At 41.4% G+C, this 17,512-nt stretch overlaps 5 non-coding genes across 5 annotated transcripts; 1 reads left to right on the forward strand and 4 right to left on the reverse strand.

Moving 5' to 3' along the window:
• The first annotated feature begins 13 nt into the window (after window positions 1-13).
• trnas-cga (transfer RNA serine (anticodon CGA)) lies at window positions 14-95 on the forward strand. Its single transcript has one exon. It is a non-coding gene; the product is annotated as a tRNA-Ser (tRNA).
• An 8,114-nt stretch (window positions 96-8,209) lies between these two features.
• trnar-ucg (transfer RNA arginine (anticodon UCG)) lies at window positions 8,210-8,282 on the reverse strand. The gene has a single exon. It is a non-coding gene; the product is annotated as a tRNA-Arg (tRNA).
• Window positions 8,283-13,378: 5,096 nt separating this feature from the next.
• trnar-ccu (transfer RNA arginine (anticodon CCU)) lies at window positions 13,379-13,451 on the reverse strand. Its single transcript has one exon. It is a non-coding gene; the product is annotated as a tRNA-Arg (tRNA).
• A 2,454-nt stretch (window positions 13,452-15,905) lies between these two features.
• Window positions 15,906-15,978, reverse strand: trnar-acg (transfer RNA arginine (anticodon ACG)). Its single transcript has one exon. It is a non-coding gene; the product is annotated as a tRNA-Arg (tRNA).
• Window positions 15,979-17,145: 1,167 nt separating this feature from the next.
• Window positions 17,146-17,219, reverse strand: trnak-cuu (transfer RNA lysine (anticodon CUU)). Its single transcript has one exon. It is a non-coding gene; the product is annotated as a tRNA-Lys (tRNA).
• Window positions 17,220-17,512: the final 293 nt, after the last annotated feature.

Genomic DNA, 17,512 nt, shown 5'->3' on the forward strand with positions numbered 1-17,512 from the left:
TGGTGAACTCGCTGTAGTCGTGGCCGAGTGGTTAAGGCGATGGACTCGAAATCCGTTGGGGACTCCCCATGCAGGTTCAAATCTTGCCGACTATGGCGTCTGCCGCACGTCTCCTTGTGCCTGCGCGGCAAAGGTGAAGTGCCGCTTCTCCTTCCCTGGTACTATAAAAACACTAAATAGCTTGGCCCCGCTGCCATGGAAATGAGTTCTTCAGATAACCACACATCTTGCGTTCGCACCTCTGGTGTTCTACTTATGCCTTTGAAAACCTAATGAATAAAACTGAAAGAACCGACACAATATGTAGGTGCTCGTAAAGCATGCATTAAAGAACTGTTAACAGCAAGGGTTTCAGTGGGTTAACTGAGGAGAAGGCGTGATCGCTAATTGTTGACTTTTTATTTGGTGTTAGAAACACTCTTACTGTGCATGACGTGCAACAAATTTAGCCACAGAAATTGCATCACGCTTTCATGTATGCTATTGCAGACACCAACGTTGCCTAGATAGAAAACCGAAATAGCCGTGGGTTTGCTTGCTGGTCTGAAGGATCTCTCTTCGAATCTCTATCATTTGTCAATGGAAGTAAAAGGTGCTGCAATCTGATACGTTCAGAATCAAACCCGCAGCTGTTGTTCGACTTTATTTCTTGACTAATTACAACTGAGTGTCGCATGAGCAGTTACGTAAACTTGTCTGATATATTTGAACACAAATGCCGTTCTTCAATTAAAACTAACAGTACATTGTCAGGGACATTCAGTTCTATACAAACAAGAGACAGACGAGAACATTTAGTATATAATAGACAGAAAGAGGTTCGAATCCTGCCGACTACGTTGTCCACCTCCTGTCGTTGTGTTTCGGCGCAAGCAAAGAAGCGCGCCTGTTCGGTGTTCCTGGTGGTTTTAAAATGCCAAATTGCTTGTACCCGCTCCCTTGCAAATAAGTTCTTCAGCGTCCGCGAATGGCATTTTACAGCTGGAAGCAGATGTCGACGCTTTTTGCACAGAGCACCAAAAAAGCGTCTTTTTTGAAGGCCCGGGTTCTGAGCATTGGTGGTTCAGTGGTAGAATTCTCGCCTGCCACGCGGGAGGCTCGGCTTTGATTCCCCGCCAATGCAGTGGCTTTTGCAGCTAGCTGCTCCATCACTTGCATCCCCTTGCAACTCGCAACTGAAAACCCACTGAAGCTAAGCAGGTGTGAGCCAGGTCAGTACCCGGATGAGGGTGAGCTACAGGGAAAAACAAAGCTTCCAGCTGGAAGCGGTGTTAATGGTGCCGGCGGTGGGGCGCTCACCCTGAGGTCTGTGCGGGTCCCAATGCCCCAGTATAGTGACGGAGACACTGTGTTGTAAAAGGGCGCTGTCTTTTGGATGAGATGTAAAACCGAGGTCACATCGCTCTGTGGTCATTAAAAATGACCACCAAAACCTTTGACAAAAGCTCTTGGTAATTGATCGTCTTCAATAATGCTTCTCCTTTAGGTACATTTTAAATCAGCTGAAAAATTCTGTGAAATGGGGGGCACTTCAGGCCAGTGTAGGATTTGGGTTACAAGAACCATGAAACTGCATGAGAAAGCCCGTACACTGAATTACACGGCTTTCTATTCAAAGGAGGGCAAAAGAAATTCCCTGAGTTCGATTTTTTGCAGCACAGAGAGAACCACTGTCGTGAGGCCGGTTAGCTGAGTTGGTTAGAGCATGGTGCTAATAACGCCAAAGTCACGGGTTCGTGCCCCTTACTGGCCAGGTCCTTTTCTCCTCTCTTACCAAAGCTGTTAGGTTCCTTTCCGTGGTGAGAGGGGTTGTCATGCAACGCTGCCACATAGTGCCGACAGACAATTAAATGACAAAAATGAAGAGAGTTAAAGCAGCTGGAGAGGTTCTCTTACAACTTTTGAGCTGACACAGTTTTGGAAAATAATTCCTTCACGCTGCAGTGTACCATATAGGCAGCCAAGAGTCTCCAAAACAAAACAGAATTGACAGTCATATAATGTCCATTAACCCCGGTTTTAAACGCAGCATCATGTCTGCCATCATAAGAATATGAGTCCAATATTTTAGAATATAGTCAGAATGACTTCTCACCTTAGCTGTGGTGTCTTTAATCCCTATTGCTCAATGCATGGTGTACGTACTGCATACATGTGTCTTGAGAATGAGGAATGGGCCCCTGAGACAGTCATTTGCCTGTTTCACAAATGATCGTATTTTACTAGAGATTCTGTTTGGGATTCAGATGTGCATTCGGACAGCAATCCCTTTCAAGAAATGATATGTTCTGGATGAGGTCAAAGGTGCTAGAACACTGTATTTAGGATGTGTTTGCAGTGATTGTGTGTCTCCTGCTTCAACGCAGTGATATATAGATGTGCTCCTGTAATTTATTGGTACATGCCCAGGGCAGTAAGTAGTCTGAGGATTTATTTCCAGACGGCATAGAGCAGTGAAGCACTTCTACTTAAATTATTACATTATACACAATTTGAGTTCATTTTAAAAAGTAAAAGGTAATGAAAGGAATGCATTTTCATAAGAAAGATAATACCGATATGCATGTGATAATCTTCCTTATATCATGTAGTGCGTCATTTGGACACTTTGTGGGCTTGAAATACAAAGAAAATCATGTTCTATGGTACAAGATAAATACAAAACTTAATCATTTATTTTAATTAGATTTGTTTATAAAGCATAAGCAATCATTTATTACATTAATATATGTGAAAATGACATTTTAGCACCATAATATTACATACAGGTCTCTAGCTTCAACACAGTGATATATATATATATGCTCAGTGATTTATTGGTACATGCCCAGGGCAATAATCAGAATTAGTATTTATTTCCATACGGGCTACAGGTAATGTTGTGAAATACTTCAACACACTGGATCGCAGATTTAGACCCCCTGCACTCTTACTCCTTAAAAACCAAAGAAATGAAGATATGTAGCAATCACATTGTAACAGGGGTGACAGTGACTTAATGCTTATACTACTGGACTTCTGGTACCTTTAGGGTACGGTGTTCCCTGAAGGGCTCTCAAACCCCGCATTTCAGATGCCTAGCTGTATTGCTGATGTGTTGCACCTCAGAATCACTTTTAAACCTTACCTCTGGTATCTTTAATCCCTATTGCTCAACGCATGGTGAAAGTATTGCATAAATGTGTCTGAAAATGAGCAATGGGCACCTGAGAGACTCATTTGCCTGTTTCACAAATGATCATATTTGACTAGAGATTCTGTTTGGGATTCAGTTGTGCATTCTGACAGCAATCTCTTTCAAAAAATGATTTTACCTTATCGCGGCTTTGCCCTTCTTGCCTTTTTGGACAATATCTCCATCTTGTGGTCGTTGTTGGTAATGTCTAGACAATATCTCCATCTTGTGGTCGTTGTTGGTAATGTTTTCTTATGCCCTTTTTTTATTTCAATTCTCTATTAGATGATTCTAGAATCTCTACAATAGAGTTGAAAACATCAGTTTTATAGCAGACAATATGACATTATTTATAGTCCAATTAGAAATTTATTACCCTGTTTTTAACATAATAACAAATTAAAACTAAGTTTGGAACACCAGGGAACATAAAAAATGATTTTTAGGAAAACCATGAGGTTCTCTGTGTCCGATGCCTGCAAGGGGAGAAAGCTAGAATCCTTTGATTTTTCCAAATTTGAAAATAAACATCATATAACAACAGCTTTCATTCCTAGGAGTGAAAAACAACCATTTTGAAAGACATATTAGTTTCTAAAACACTACAATAAAGTTAAAAACATCCATTTTATATTACATTATTTTTTGTGAAATAATTAAATTGGCTTATTTCTCTCGCATTAAATTGGCTACAAATGCAAGAATTCAACCAGATATTCTTGTAAAATGTATAATGTTGCATTGCAGTTAGTTAATGTAGTTAGTCCATAGTCAGCAATCTAAACTTTATTGTTAAGCTTTAATGATTGATGTTGTACCAGTAACCTTTAGAAATACTATAGTACTTCACAAATGCTTTGTGTGTTTGGAAACCTTTTGAGTAAAAGCCTTATAAAAATAGGTTTAGTTTTTACAGGACATCACAAAGAAATAGGATGGTATAATTCTTATAATTGCTTAGTGATTGTATTTGGAAGATTATGCACTAAACAGACTTCAGGAATGCCAGTGGATCATTGTGCTATTTGGAATTATTCCAAAAATCAAGTGACCTCTTTGCTGTAGTATTTTTAGTATTATTTATTTAGTATTAATAAAGAATAGATTTATTAAAGTCGTGCGATGTGCAAGCGGGATATGTAAAATAATTTAAAATAAAGTTTTTTATTATTGTTATAGAGAAACATGATCAGATTTTCCCTGGTTCAGAAAAAAAAACGATTAAAATCTGTAATCTTTCCACTTGTATGTCATCAGACATTAACGAGTACAACCCCCCTCTCTGCCGGAGTGCTGGCTGTGACGAATTAAACCAATTTCACAGGTGTTTTCAAAGTAGGAAGTACAGTGTTAACTAGTAGATGGCCTCCTCAATGAAATCGCTTCAACATGCTAATGCGTTGGTGTAACAGTCCGGGCGTGGCAAGCTTCCAATGTCAACTCGACTCGATTGGAAGACAATGAACGTATTTTAGCCCTAAATGAATTAATAGCAAACATGGTTTACATAAAAGACATTTTTCCAAGAAAGTTTATAATAATACAATCTATAGTTGAAATCTGAGCCTAAATATAAAGAAAAAAGCATTTTCAGAGAGCAATCACGCTGTGTTTATGTAGAAAAAGCGATTAGGTTTATGAGCAATCTAATTACCTATTCGCTTAAAACGCTATATAAAATAAAGTTTATTTAAAGATGAATGATAAGTGTCGCAGTTTTAATAATTTTCGTAGTAGGGCTTGGACAGATTCCAAGTGCATTTTTGCAATTTACGTTGCATTGTCCAATGTGATGTTGTAATACAGTTTAGAATACAGTAAGTCTAAACTGTATCAGCTTTATTTATGGGTTGCAATTTAGAAAAAGTCAAAAACCGCACTCAAAATCCAATTTAGAGCTTTCTGGCAAGAGGAGACACCCAAATTATAATGTAACATGCCACTGTTTGTGCATGAACAAAGTTATACTGCAATTTTCCTTAGATACGCGATTAAAAAAAATATTTTTTTTGAATCCCCGGCCAAACACATTCCATAAGAATCAGCGCTTTTATACAGTATATCGCCTTTAAACACGCGTTTACGATTTAAATCAAAACTCGATTCAAATCAATATAAATGTTTATTTTGTAACGCATAGGTGACTATTCATTGTTATTAAAAAGACGTAAATTCGATCATGTTGTGATATTTAGAAATATAAATTTGTTTTGATGCGAGTGAGGTTTTATTTAATCTCTGACCAAGGGAAATGTTTCATTTTTTCAAAGAAATGTTTGTTAAAAATTAAAGTCATAGTTCCATGAGATTCAACCACAGACCATGTGACATAGGAGTCAGGAACCTAACCCACAGCACCACCAGCGCAGTCACATGCTGAGGGCTGAAAAAGCACTACAGAAACATTATCGACTATAAAATAATGTAATTAGGCACAGAAGAAGTTTACAGCACAGTACAATAATAAATGCTGACCATGACTTTAGAAGCATAAATTACCTTACACTCAATTTAAACACAAGCTGTCTTTAGCCCTCTAAGCTGGTTCATACAGAAATGTAGAGAACCAGGCTCAGAACACACAGCTTCATTAGCGAATACATATGCAGAACAACTAGAGAAGATGTTTTACAGAGGATGGATTTTTAGAAACATCCCATCAGTGACATCACTGAAGTCAACTCCTAGGTAACTGTCGTGTGGATAGTTTCACAAGAATCAGACAAAGGTTTAAGCATCGCTTATTTTAGATAAAACTGCAAAAAAACAACAACAACCCATAATGTACTTCTTTGCGGCTCTGTTTGCCCAAATCATATATTCACAACGTGAAATTAGAAAATAGTATTACGTAACCAAAAACCGCAATATGGAAACAGAACCTGTGTAATTGTTGACAGATGATGTACTCGTAACATTTTTACAAGACGAACTACAACATTTAAAAAATGACTTGTATGTACTTGATATCTCTAATCAATCCACTGCACTGCATTAAAACAAAACAAAAACTAAAACGCCCTGGGCATACCGTTTCGCGCTTCTTATCAGTTGCTCAAAAGCAATTTGACCGTATGAAATGCATAATATAAACCTAGAAACATATACGTGAGGAGTATTTACGTAGTATCGGTGTCAAGACATACCTCTCAAATACTGTAAATCAAGTTAAAAATATCTCAAGACCGATTCTGGTCATAATGAAACCATGTTTCGTGTATGTTTTCTTTAAAGTACCGAGACCAGCCATATACTGTATGTTTATGTTCCAAAATTAATATCGTTTATGGCCTTCACACGCGTTGCATTACGCTCCTATTCTTTTTATGCTCAGGCACTAAGATTTCCCTTCAGTGGTAAAATTCCATATAAATATTCAATACTTAAACGGGCACAGTTAAGACATTAAATATACATATACATATACATATACAAACTGTATACAGTACAGTTTGCATACGGTAATATGTTTATGTTCCTAAATCAATCTCTTTTATGAGCATGTGAAAGGCATGGTGAATCGATTCTCAAAAATTACTGTACTTTGCATGATTGGAAAAAAATGCGTGATTGCGAAATGCTGTGGTGTTACTTTTACAAAGAAGGTCAGTGAAAAAAATAATGTGGACCAGGGCAATACTTTGAGTTTACAGCTTGTCCAAGGTCATTTATTATTAATACTATTAGTAATATCTTCATTAAAGACTTTGATGGCTACAGCTCAAACATGAGAAGTTGAGCTTTATTAGCTCCACCTTGCGGAAATTCCGGATGCTATTATTTTGCTAGCGGAATTTACCGGTAACTCGCGGTATTTACCGGTAACTCGCGGTAGACTGCGTACAGCGTACCGGAAAATAATGCGGTCTCGCCCGCGCATTTTGAATGGCTGCATCTGTAGCAATCATATTGTAGTAGACACTCATTTGCCTGTTTCACAAATGATCATATTTTACTAGAGATTCTGTTTGGGATACGGATGTGCATTCTGACAGCAATCTCTTACAAAAAATGATTTTACCTTATCGCGGCTTTGCCCTTCTTGTCTCTTTGGACAATATCTCCATCTTGTGGTCGTTGTTGGTAATGTCTAGACAATATCTCCATCTTGTGGTCGTTGTTGGTAATGTCTTCTTATAGATAGATACTTTATTGATCCCGTGAGGGAAATTGCAGTGCAACAGCAGCTTAACACACACAACACAGCCACAGTGTAACGAATTATATAATAATAGTACAATACTGTATATATACTGTATATATATATGAAATAGAAATAGAAATAGGAACAGGAATCGCTTACTCACCTGGAGAATCTCTGTAGGAATATCTAGCATTTATCAATGGAAATAAAAGCTGCTTTAATACAGTGCATGTTCAAACTCAAACCCTCAGCTGCTGTTCTTGTTTGTTTTGGGACAAATTGCAACTGAGCATCGCATGAGCCGTTACGTACCCTTATCTGTTAGGGAATTTCAAGGGAGGAGTTAGGTCAGAATGGGTAGGCTGCAAAACAACAAGTAAAGATTTATTCCAAGATGAAACCTTGTGGCGGTTTTCTTATCTTTTCAGCATGGACTCAACTTTTACGTGTTCCTTATATGCTATATATGTATATATTAGCACCAATGTCGTTCTTAAAAACTAACATGAAATTGTCAGGGACATTCAGCTATATACAAAGACGAGACAGACAAAGTAATAATTCTATATTAACGTGGCCTACATATTGACGCAATGATCGAACTAACTGACATGTTCTGATTCAGATCCCCTGCAGTTCATGCCAATTAGAACAATAGCAATGCTGAGTCCTCCCAACCCTACTGAGCACAAATTCAGCTGCTCTCCAGTTCTGTTCTGCATGTTTTTTCATTGCAATTGAGCTCGGAGCTGGAGATGATCTCCATACAGTTCTGTGTTAACTAGCCCACACTTGCGTGCTAATTTACGGGTTGTGGCAAATGCTTTTCTATAGTTCATATACATGACGGCAACCTGTTACCGAGAAACCTGAGAGGTTTAAAAGCCTCACGAGCCAGGCAGGACTCGAACCTACAATCTTCTGATCCGAAGTCAGACGCGTTATCCATTACGCCACTGGCCCATAGAACATGCACTTTCACTCCACCACAGAGAGCTCTACACTGCTACCAGTAGTACACTTCCCCATCTAAATTTTCACAGCAAGAAACTTGTGTTTCCTACTATTTTTATCAGGTTTAAAATATCATCTCCTTAAAACAGAAAAAGTGTTGATGTGTCGTGCTGAAATTCCGATTGATTTTGAATTCAAAGAAAAAAGGTTTTCTTCCAAAACACCGTGAAATTGTCACATTTTGCAGACAATAGGTGTATTCCATGTTGAAAAGAGAAGAAAAAAAAACCATGGAACCTTTTACAGGTGTGAGGCTTCTTCAGGTGTGAGAAGACCTCACGGCCGAAACATTGTGTTTCCTTTCTTCTCTTTTCAGCATGCAATAAACCTATTACTTGTTCCTTTGCAGCCGAGGCATGCTGACATAGCTACCCAGCTGAACATCTTGCAGACTCTACTTCTCTCCTGTAGAAGTAAAGCAGGGCTTGCTGGGTGAGCTTTTGCTCCGGTATGTTAGGTCACGTGTCATGTTAAATCACTTCTTCTAAACACAACATTTGCTGGTGCTAGCTTTCCCCATGAAAACAGACATTTCCCTTACAGTACATGACATATCGTTTTTTTTATCAATAAGTATAGAAATAAAACAAAAGAAAAAATGTTGTCGCCAAAGAATGCACAGCTCTGTCGCCTTGGGGAGGTGTCAAGGGCATTGAGCTCCTTGGACATGAGAAGTGCCAGATAAATGCCATTTCTCATCATTTCTCTTGGCGTCAGTTCTGCTATTAAATGGGAAAGAGGCAACGGGCTCAGAGATTATGTTAAGTGCACACCGAGCGCAGATGTGTCCAAGTGTCTGTAAAAGCGCGGTGCTCTGCTGGCGCTGTTCCCTAGTGGCTTAAAGTGCCTGCCTAGTAAGCAGGCGATCCTGGGTCTGAATACCAGCGGTGCCTCTCTCCGTGTCTTGTTGTGCCGAATGTCTCATTTCAGACAAACATGTACAGCTTGGTTCAGTTTAATGCAAGAATTAATTTCCTTTCTGGAATAACTTGTTTTTGAAGAAATCCATACAGCTTGTGAAAGATTAAATCCATTTCTTGGTTGTCAGTGGAAAAAGATTGCCGGCTGCAAGAAGCGCAAGTGATTGTTTTCTTTGACCATAAACCTGCAAATGTAGGGCGCACAAAAGACTGTCAGACTCTGTGGTGCTGAAAAGTTGGTGGTTCAAGCCCCTCCAGTATGCGTGTCTCAGTTTTTCCAATGTAAACATCATCACCATCGCTAAAGAAGATGGCGCAGAAGGCTCCACAGCCGAAACGTTGTGCTTCTTTTCTTCTCTTTTCAGCATGGAGTAAACCTTTGCTTTATCCTTTGCAGCCTAAGCATGCTGACGCAGCTACCTTTCTCTTCACACGCTTCAATCATTATTCACCAAAACGATCAGCAGAATAAGTCGCCTTTGTGGTGATGTCACTCCTCTGCTTCACAAATGTCCTTAGTGACGGGCCATTTCTTTCTGCCATTTTTCCGGAGCGGTTATTGATTGCTCCATCATTTCCCTCTTACTTTCCATCACTAGATTGAAAAAAAAAAAACAGAAACAGGCTGACAGGACGACAATCAAATTGCAAAAACTCATCAAAGCACTCGATAGATTATTTGAATCCACAAGTAGCTACGAGCAACTTTGTCCTGGCTTGCATGAAAGTCGGAAAATGTCAAAAAGAAAAAGATGGTGGCTTTTTCATATTCGTTCTTTTATTTTTAGTTTGTTGCTTCTTCTGTCCATTGTCCTCCTGCCTGGCTCTTGACCTGTGACTGTTTGAACGCACACAGTAGACTTTCATGCAGGGGATTTGTCCTGAGCCTCTGTGAAAGACCCACCCACTCCCATAAATAACTGCTCTAGAAACACATGAATGCAAAACTAAACCACAGCTTAAAGAGGAGCTTGTCATGACCGCCAGGCAGTTAAGACCAACTCTTAAGCAATCTAAACAGCACCAGCAGCAGGTGATTATTAACAAACGCCGCCGCACGAGTTAACCCACCTGCACACACTCCACCGTGCGGTACGCAGTGCTATTTTTACCAGCTTCTCGCTGGTATTGAGTCTACTCCTTGAGAGCTCTACCTGGCGTTTTTTCCATTACCTCGTTTATTCTGGATATTGGACTCCCCTTCTGCCTTTTCGACTTTGGAGCTCGCCTCTCACCTCGGACTGTTTGCCACCAGTGTTCTCCCTGGATTACGACTTACCTTACGCCTCTTGACCACGAAACAAAGCAAAGCCGAGCAAAACAAAATGAACAAACGAAAACCCTCACGTCCCGCACTTGCATATAACGCCGTTACGTGCCCAAGCGGTATTGTACGTCATCCTAGCACTGCACCCCGGGGCGTATGGTATATGGGAACGAGCACACACCACGAATCGTCTCGAATCACTCCCTACAGCTGTAAGGCACCTTGAAGCGTGCACCCCCAACATTCTTCTTTGCGCATCTGTGAAAGGTAAACTCTTGAGCAAACTCTGAACCAGCTCTAAGGAAACTAATCCGATTAGACGTTACTTTGACTCATCCTTTAAGGGACCCTTGTTAATTGGAGAAATCAATGATTTCGAATGAATTCTGTATGCGTTAAAAGACAGCTATACACAGAAAACATGCAGGACACTTCTCATGATGTTTCCCGAGCCGAAACACAGTGCATTTTTCCAAGCCATCTGACAAAGCCCGCCCACTGAAAACTGCAGCAAATCGTGTAAAGACGTTCAACTTTGTAACTACTGCACGCACAGGAAGCAGAATAAATTCCTCTTTTCAAACTGTCAAAGGTTTGCTTTGCGAACACTGCAGGACATCGCACAATCTCTTTTGAACGGGGACAAACGATTTCTTATGGGGCACAGTAAGTACAGACGTTTAAAAAGCTCCACTCATGCCGACGATGCAGCATGAAGAAGCGCAACCTAACGTTTGCATTCCTAGCAAATTCCTTTTATTTTTTGATAAATAAAGACAGTCTTGTTTAACAAACAACACACACAACATTTTACATTGTCAATTCAATTCAAATCAATGTATTTCTATATAGCGCCTTTCACAACAAGGTTGTCCCAAGGCACTTAACAATGCAAGTTGTTAAGAGCCTTGTGTCTAATATGCCGCCTAGGTTACGTGCTGTCTCTTTGAGGCAAATGTTTAAATCCTCTGAGTTAAGTGCTGAAGTTATAGTAGTCCTATCAGTATTGTTGCCTCCGATCAACAGATCCTCATTTTTCTCAGAGTTGAGTAACAAAAAGTTTTCACACATCCAAGTATTTCCTTCCTTAATGCATTTAACTAAACTGATAATAGAAGAGTTGTCGTTTGGTGTAAACAAAATGTTTATTTGAGTGTCATCAGCATATGAATGAAAGTTCATATTATTTTTTCATATTATCCTACCTAGCAGCAGCATGTAGAGAGAGAGAGCAATATTGTTCCCAGCACTGATCTTCTGGTACCCCAAATTGAACTGGTGACATTGATGAAGCAGTACAATTATTAGATATTTGAACATAATGAAAACGATGAGTAAAATGTGAAGTAAACCACTGAAGGACGGTTCCAGATAAGCCAACCTCAAACTCAAGCCTGTGTAACAAAACAGAGAGGTCAACGGTGTCAAAGGCAGCTCTAAGATCTAGAAGCACAAGCACTGTTGCATTCCCCGCATCAGTAGCTAAGAGAATATCATTTACGACTCTTGTTAATGCAGTTTCAGAAACCAGACTGAAATTTCTCAAGTATATTATTTGAATCCAGATACGATTGACGTTGGGCAACAACTATTCTCCCAAGACTTTTAGATTGAAATGGGACCTTTGAGACAGGCCTGTAGTTGTTAAGAACTTGTGGATCCAAATTTGACTTCTTAAGGAGCGGTCTAACAACCGCTACCTTAAATTGATCAGGTACAACGCCTGACGCAAGCGATGCATTCATCATACTAATTATAGGTCCTGCCAGTCCTTCGAGGGAATCTTTGACTAGCTGAGTGGGTATGGGATCTAGCGAACAGGTGGTTGACTTTGTCTTACGTCTGTGTTCATGAGTCCACCATAAGAAGAAATCTGAACAGGAGTGGTGATCATGCGAGGTCACCATGGAGGAAACCACTGCTCTCCCCCCCAAAAAAACCACCACTGCCCCTCTCAAGTTTGCTAAAGACCACATGGATGTTCCTCAGCAACTCCTGGAACAATGTTCTGTGGACAGACGTGACAAAAGTTGAACTTGTTGGTAAATGTGCACAGCGTTATGTTTGGAGATAACAAAACACTGCATACCAACTCCAAAACCTCATCCCACCTGGGAAGCATGGCGGAGGCTGTACGGCTTGCAATCATCGAGGGACCGATGAATTCCAAGATGTATCAGGAAATTCTACAGCAGAATGTCAGGGTGTCTGCCTGTGATCTAAAACTCGAAAGACGCTGGGTCATGCAGCATGACAAAAACAAAGGAGTACATCAACAACAGAGTGGCTGAAACAGAAGAAATTCCGTATTTTGGGATGGCCAAGTAAGAGTCCTGACCCCAATCCCATTGAAGTGCTGTGGCGTGATCTGAAGCAGGCCGTTCAGCGCAAGACATCCCAAAAATATACATGAACTGAAACAGTTTTTCATAGAGGAATAGGCCATAATACCTCCTAACCGCTGCTCAGGTCTGACCAGCCGCTACTGAAAGTGGGGATTGAGGTTTTTGTCATAAAGGAGGTTCCACTAGCTCCTTAATATAAGGGTTCACGTACTTTTTCCATCAATGACCTTGATTGTTTAAACCATTTGGTCAATAAAGAAACAGCAATGTCAAATGTTGGGCGTGTGTTGTTTGTGAAATCAGACTCTCTTTATTAATTATTATGACTTAGATAAAGATAAGATCACATGTTAGGAGCCATTCATGCAGAAATCCACATCATTCCGAAGGGCTGTTTACAAAAGTTTTTCTCCCAACTGTATGTGAGAGAAAAGCAGAGACGCTCACTGAGTAAGGTGGGGTTGCAGCTTTGCAAATCACAAGGACATTTGTACGCTCAAAATGGGACAGGAGCACCCCAGATAGGGCTCGAACCCACAATCCCTGGCTTAGGAGGCCAGTGCCTTATCCATTAGGCCACTGGGACACACTGGGTTGGGTCGATCACGCTGATGAAGAGCCAGTTTTTTTTTTTCCTTTGCTTTTTCAAAGGGATCCCCAAAATTAGGAAAGTTAGGCAGCAGAAGGTTTACTGTGACCTGAGAAGGACCGGCATCCAATCACGGTGGTACACACACACACGCTCTCACTCATCTGAGCTACACGGCTACCAAGATGATCTCAGGTGCGCCGAGCTGGTACGGAACATATTGAACTGATCGACGGCGAATTGTCTCTCAGACAGGCTTTTCACCTCTGAGCTCCCTGACTGACAGTAATCAGCTAGGTAGTGAAACAGTCAGCTGCTTCTAAGCCTTAAACAGCTGCATCTCGGCGCTTCCACAGAGAGATGATTTGAAAGCCAAACATCGCCCACTGGGAACACCTTACTATCACTAGTTTAAGAGACTCTTAAGGTCTTGCAGAGGTGCCTGTCTAATAGCATGCGCTTTGCAAGCTATAGGTGTTTAGGCTGAGGCAGAATGCCTGTTAACAAAATGTTTTTCTAAAGGGGCCCCGCACTCTTTTCCAAGCAATGGTCACCATCCCCACCGAGTGTCACAATGTAGTCATGTCCTAGGACATCACCTGTTAGTCTCCATTTGTCTGCCACCAACACTTTAGGTTACGGGGTCACAACCGCACCCCGGAGACCAGAGGAGCCGTTGGCGTTCTGGCGGCGCAGATTGGGCTGAAGGTGGGGTGCTTGAATCTCGCTGTTGGAGGCCGTCTGAAACTGACCCAAGCCTTTCCCTTGAATTAAATGTAAATAAGAAATGAACCCCAGATGCACATGGAATCAATCACGTGTTTCCTTTGAGCCGTTTCAGAGACTGCTCCAGAGTTTACCTTGCACAGATGCGCAAAGATTAATGATGGGGGTGCACGCTTCCAGGCGTCTTACAACTGTAGGGACTGATTAGAGACAATTCGTAGCTTGTGCTCATTTCCCTCTATTCCCCGTGTTGCAGTGGTAGGATGACGTAAATTCCTGCTTCGACACGTAACGGGATTATAATCAAGTGCAGGAGCTGAGGGCTTTAGTTTTGTTTCGTTTTCCATGGCGTTCGTAAGCGTGCAAATCAAAGGCAATTCCTGCGTCTAACACGAATGTAAATGCTTTTGAAAGTGCAGTGTGGTGCAGCTTGTAAAATCCTTGTCCACATTTGTGGTTTGTTGATGTTTTTTCTGTCTGCCAAAGTTGCATTTTGACATCCGGACTGGGGGACTTTATCATTTGAACGTGAAGCCAGCCTTAAACCCTCTGAGGCGTGTCTGTCTGCCGGCACGAATCTTGTGAAAGGTATTTTTTTTAACGGAGAGCAACTTTAAAAAGGTTTCCGCAGCCACCTCGCACTCCGTGTTAGATTATAGGAGGAATGCGGCAGCAGCGAGCTCGCTTTTGTCATGGCCGAGTGGTTAAGGCGATGGACTCGAAATGCGTTGGGGACTTCCCGCGCAGGTTCGGAACTTGCCGACTCCTGCGTCTGCCGCACGTCGCCTTGTGCCTGCGCGGCAAAGGCAAAGTGCCGCTTCTCCTTTCCCGGTACTATAAAAACGCTAAATCGCTTGGACCCGCTGCCATGGAAAGCAGTTCTTCAGATTACCATACATTCTGCGTTCGCACCTCTGGTGCTCTACTTATGCCTTTGAAAACCTAATGAATAAAGCTGAAAGAACCGACACGATATGTAGGTGCTGGTAAAGCACGCAGTAAAGAACTGTTAACAGCAAGGGTTTCAGTGGGTTAACTGAGGAGAAGGCGTGATCGCTAATTGTTGACTTTTTATTTGGTGTTAGAAACACTCTTACTGTGCATGACGTGCAACAAATGTAGCCACAGAAATTGCATCACGCTTTCATGTATGCTATTGCAGACACCAACGTTGCCTAGATAGAAAACCGAAATAGCCGTGGGTTTGCTTGCTGGTCTGAAGGATCTCTCTTCGAATCTCTATCATTTGTCAATGGAAGTAAAAGGCGCTGCAATCTCATACGTTCAGAATCAAACCCGCAGCTGTTGTTCGACTTTATTTCTTGACTAATTACAACTGAGTGTCGCATGAGCAGTTACATAAACTTGTCTGGTATATTTGAACACAAATGCCGTTCTTCAATTAAAACTAACAGTACATTGTCAGGGACATTCAGTTCTATACAAACAAGAGACAGACAAGAGAATATTTCTACCGTTCATGTGGACTACGTTTTGACTTACTGATCGGAATAATTGAAAAGTTCGGGCTCATAGCCGATGCAGTGCGTGCTAATTAGAACAACAGCAACGCTGAGCTCTCAGCACCGTACTGAGCCCAGGTGTTTTTCTAAAGCTGTCAGGTGCAGTTCATTTACATGAAGGAAATCTCTTACTGGGTACGATTACAACGCAGTAAGTAGCACAGACTACTTAGGGAGTAGCCCGATGCGTTTAAAAACGACCTGAGCCACGCAGGAGTCGAACCTGCAATCTCCTGATTCGTAGTCAGACGCGTTATCCATTGCGCCACTGGCCCTGGTGTGACACTGCAGGACTGTAACCCAGTGAGATCAGCACTGCAACTAGTAAAATATTACCCCCGGTCCATTCTTTTCCAAAAGTGAGAAACACCTGTTTTCTACATTTTGTCTGTTTTAAAACCATATCTCTTTAAACCAAACCAAGAGTTTGTCTTTTGCACTGATATTCTGATTCATTTCGATTTCAAAGAAAAAAAAACATCTTCCAAAGCATCATAAAATTGTCCATTCTTCCAGACTCTACTTCTCTCTTGTAGTAGTACAGGAGACCTTTCCAGGTGAGCAGATCACAGAGTCCGAAATATGCTTCCTCCATCAAGCAAAGTACCTGAACATGACTCTGTCTTCATAAAAGCGCCCCTGTAATAAAGAAATTAAATCCGAAATCAAGAGGGCAGTTGCCTACTGAAGTTCAAGAAGTCATCAATTTTAACCTAGCAACACATTAAAGGCTGCATCTATACAAGTACGATTCTAGAAATGCTCACCAGATTACGTTTTAAGAAGGAACTGCACCTCAGGTTCCGCCGAGATCTTAACTTGGATGGCAGGATTCAGAGTCCGGAGTGCGGACTGATGGCGCACGGAGGGTCCACATACTGTGGATCCCTCAGTTTTCTTCCACGTGTTTAAACCGAAAACGTGTGACTCCCCTGTCCCCGTGACCTCATTGCTCTGCTCTCGCCTCTGTGCAGCTGAGCCCGACTCATGGTAAAGTGGAAAAAAATATGCCCTCAACGTGGGATTTACTCTGGATCGAGTATAGATGTCACCTTTTTATCGTTGAACAGGATGTATGTGATGTGGCTACTAGGTTCAATTTTGTATCCTTTTAAAAGATTAAGGACTGGGGTGAGCGAGATTTACCACCCTTTCAGCTAAGAACCCGACGTGAGCACCGTTTAAGCTGCATAGACTCGGTCGTTTAACTCTTCTCCATTAGCAGGGTTAAGGTTAAAGAAAAAAAACATTGCTGACTTCTTTTTTTTTGCCAGCCGCTAGCGCTGATTAGCAATGTTTGTATTTCATGTTTTGCAAGTTTCATCCATTTTAAGAAAAACAAGTCGCGTTAAAGACAGGAAATGAATACTTGCATTTAATTAAGTCTAGCCGTAGGCGGTTGTCTGTAAGGACCAGTTCTGTTCAAGAAGACAGAACAAAGAAGGCACCACTGGGATTCGGACCCAGCATCTCTTGTTTAAGAGACAAGCGCTTTAACCAACTAAGCCACGGCGCTCTGGGAGTGTAATCCTTTTGCAGCCACTTGGACACACCACTCAGACACATCTGCATTCGGTGTGTGCTCCGCCTGCTCGCTGAGCAAGTTGCCACCTTTACATACAATAGCAACATCGACACCAAGAGAAAGGATGACAAATGGCTTTTATCTGGAACTTTTCATGTCCAAGGAGCTCAATGTGCTTTCTGTGTACAACAGGGCCACTGAACTCCACACTGGCCACTGAACCACAGCAGTGGCTTGCTGGCTTGACATCTCCCAAGGAAAATGTTGAAATCGCATGTGGAACA

Source organism: Lepisosteus platostomus, unplaced genomic scaffold, assembly GCF_059453375.1.
Source record: "Lepisosteus platostomus isolate fLepPlt1 unplaced genomic scaffold, fLepPlt1.hap1 Scaffold_63_H1, whole genome shotgun sequence".
NCBI classification, from domain to species: domain Eukaryota; kingdom Metazoa; phylum Chordata; class Actinopteri; order Semionotiformes; family Lepisosteidae; genus Lepisosteus; species Lepisosteus platostomus.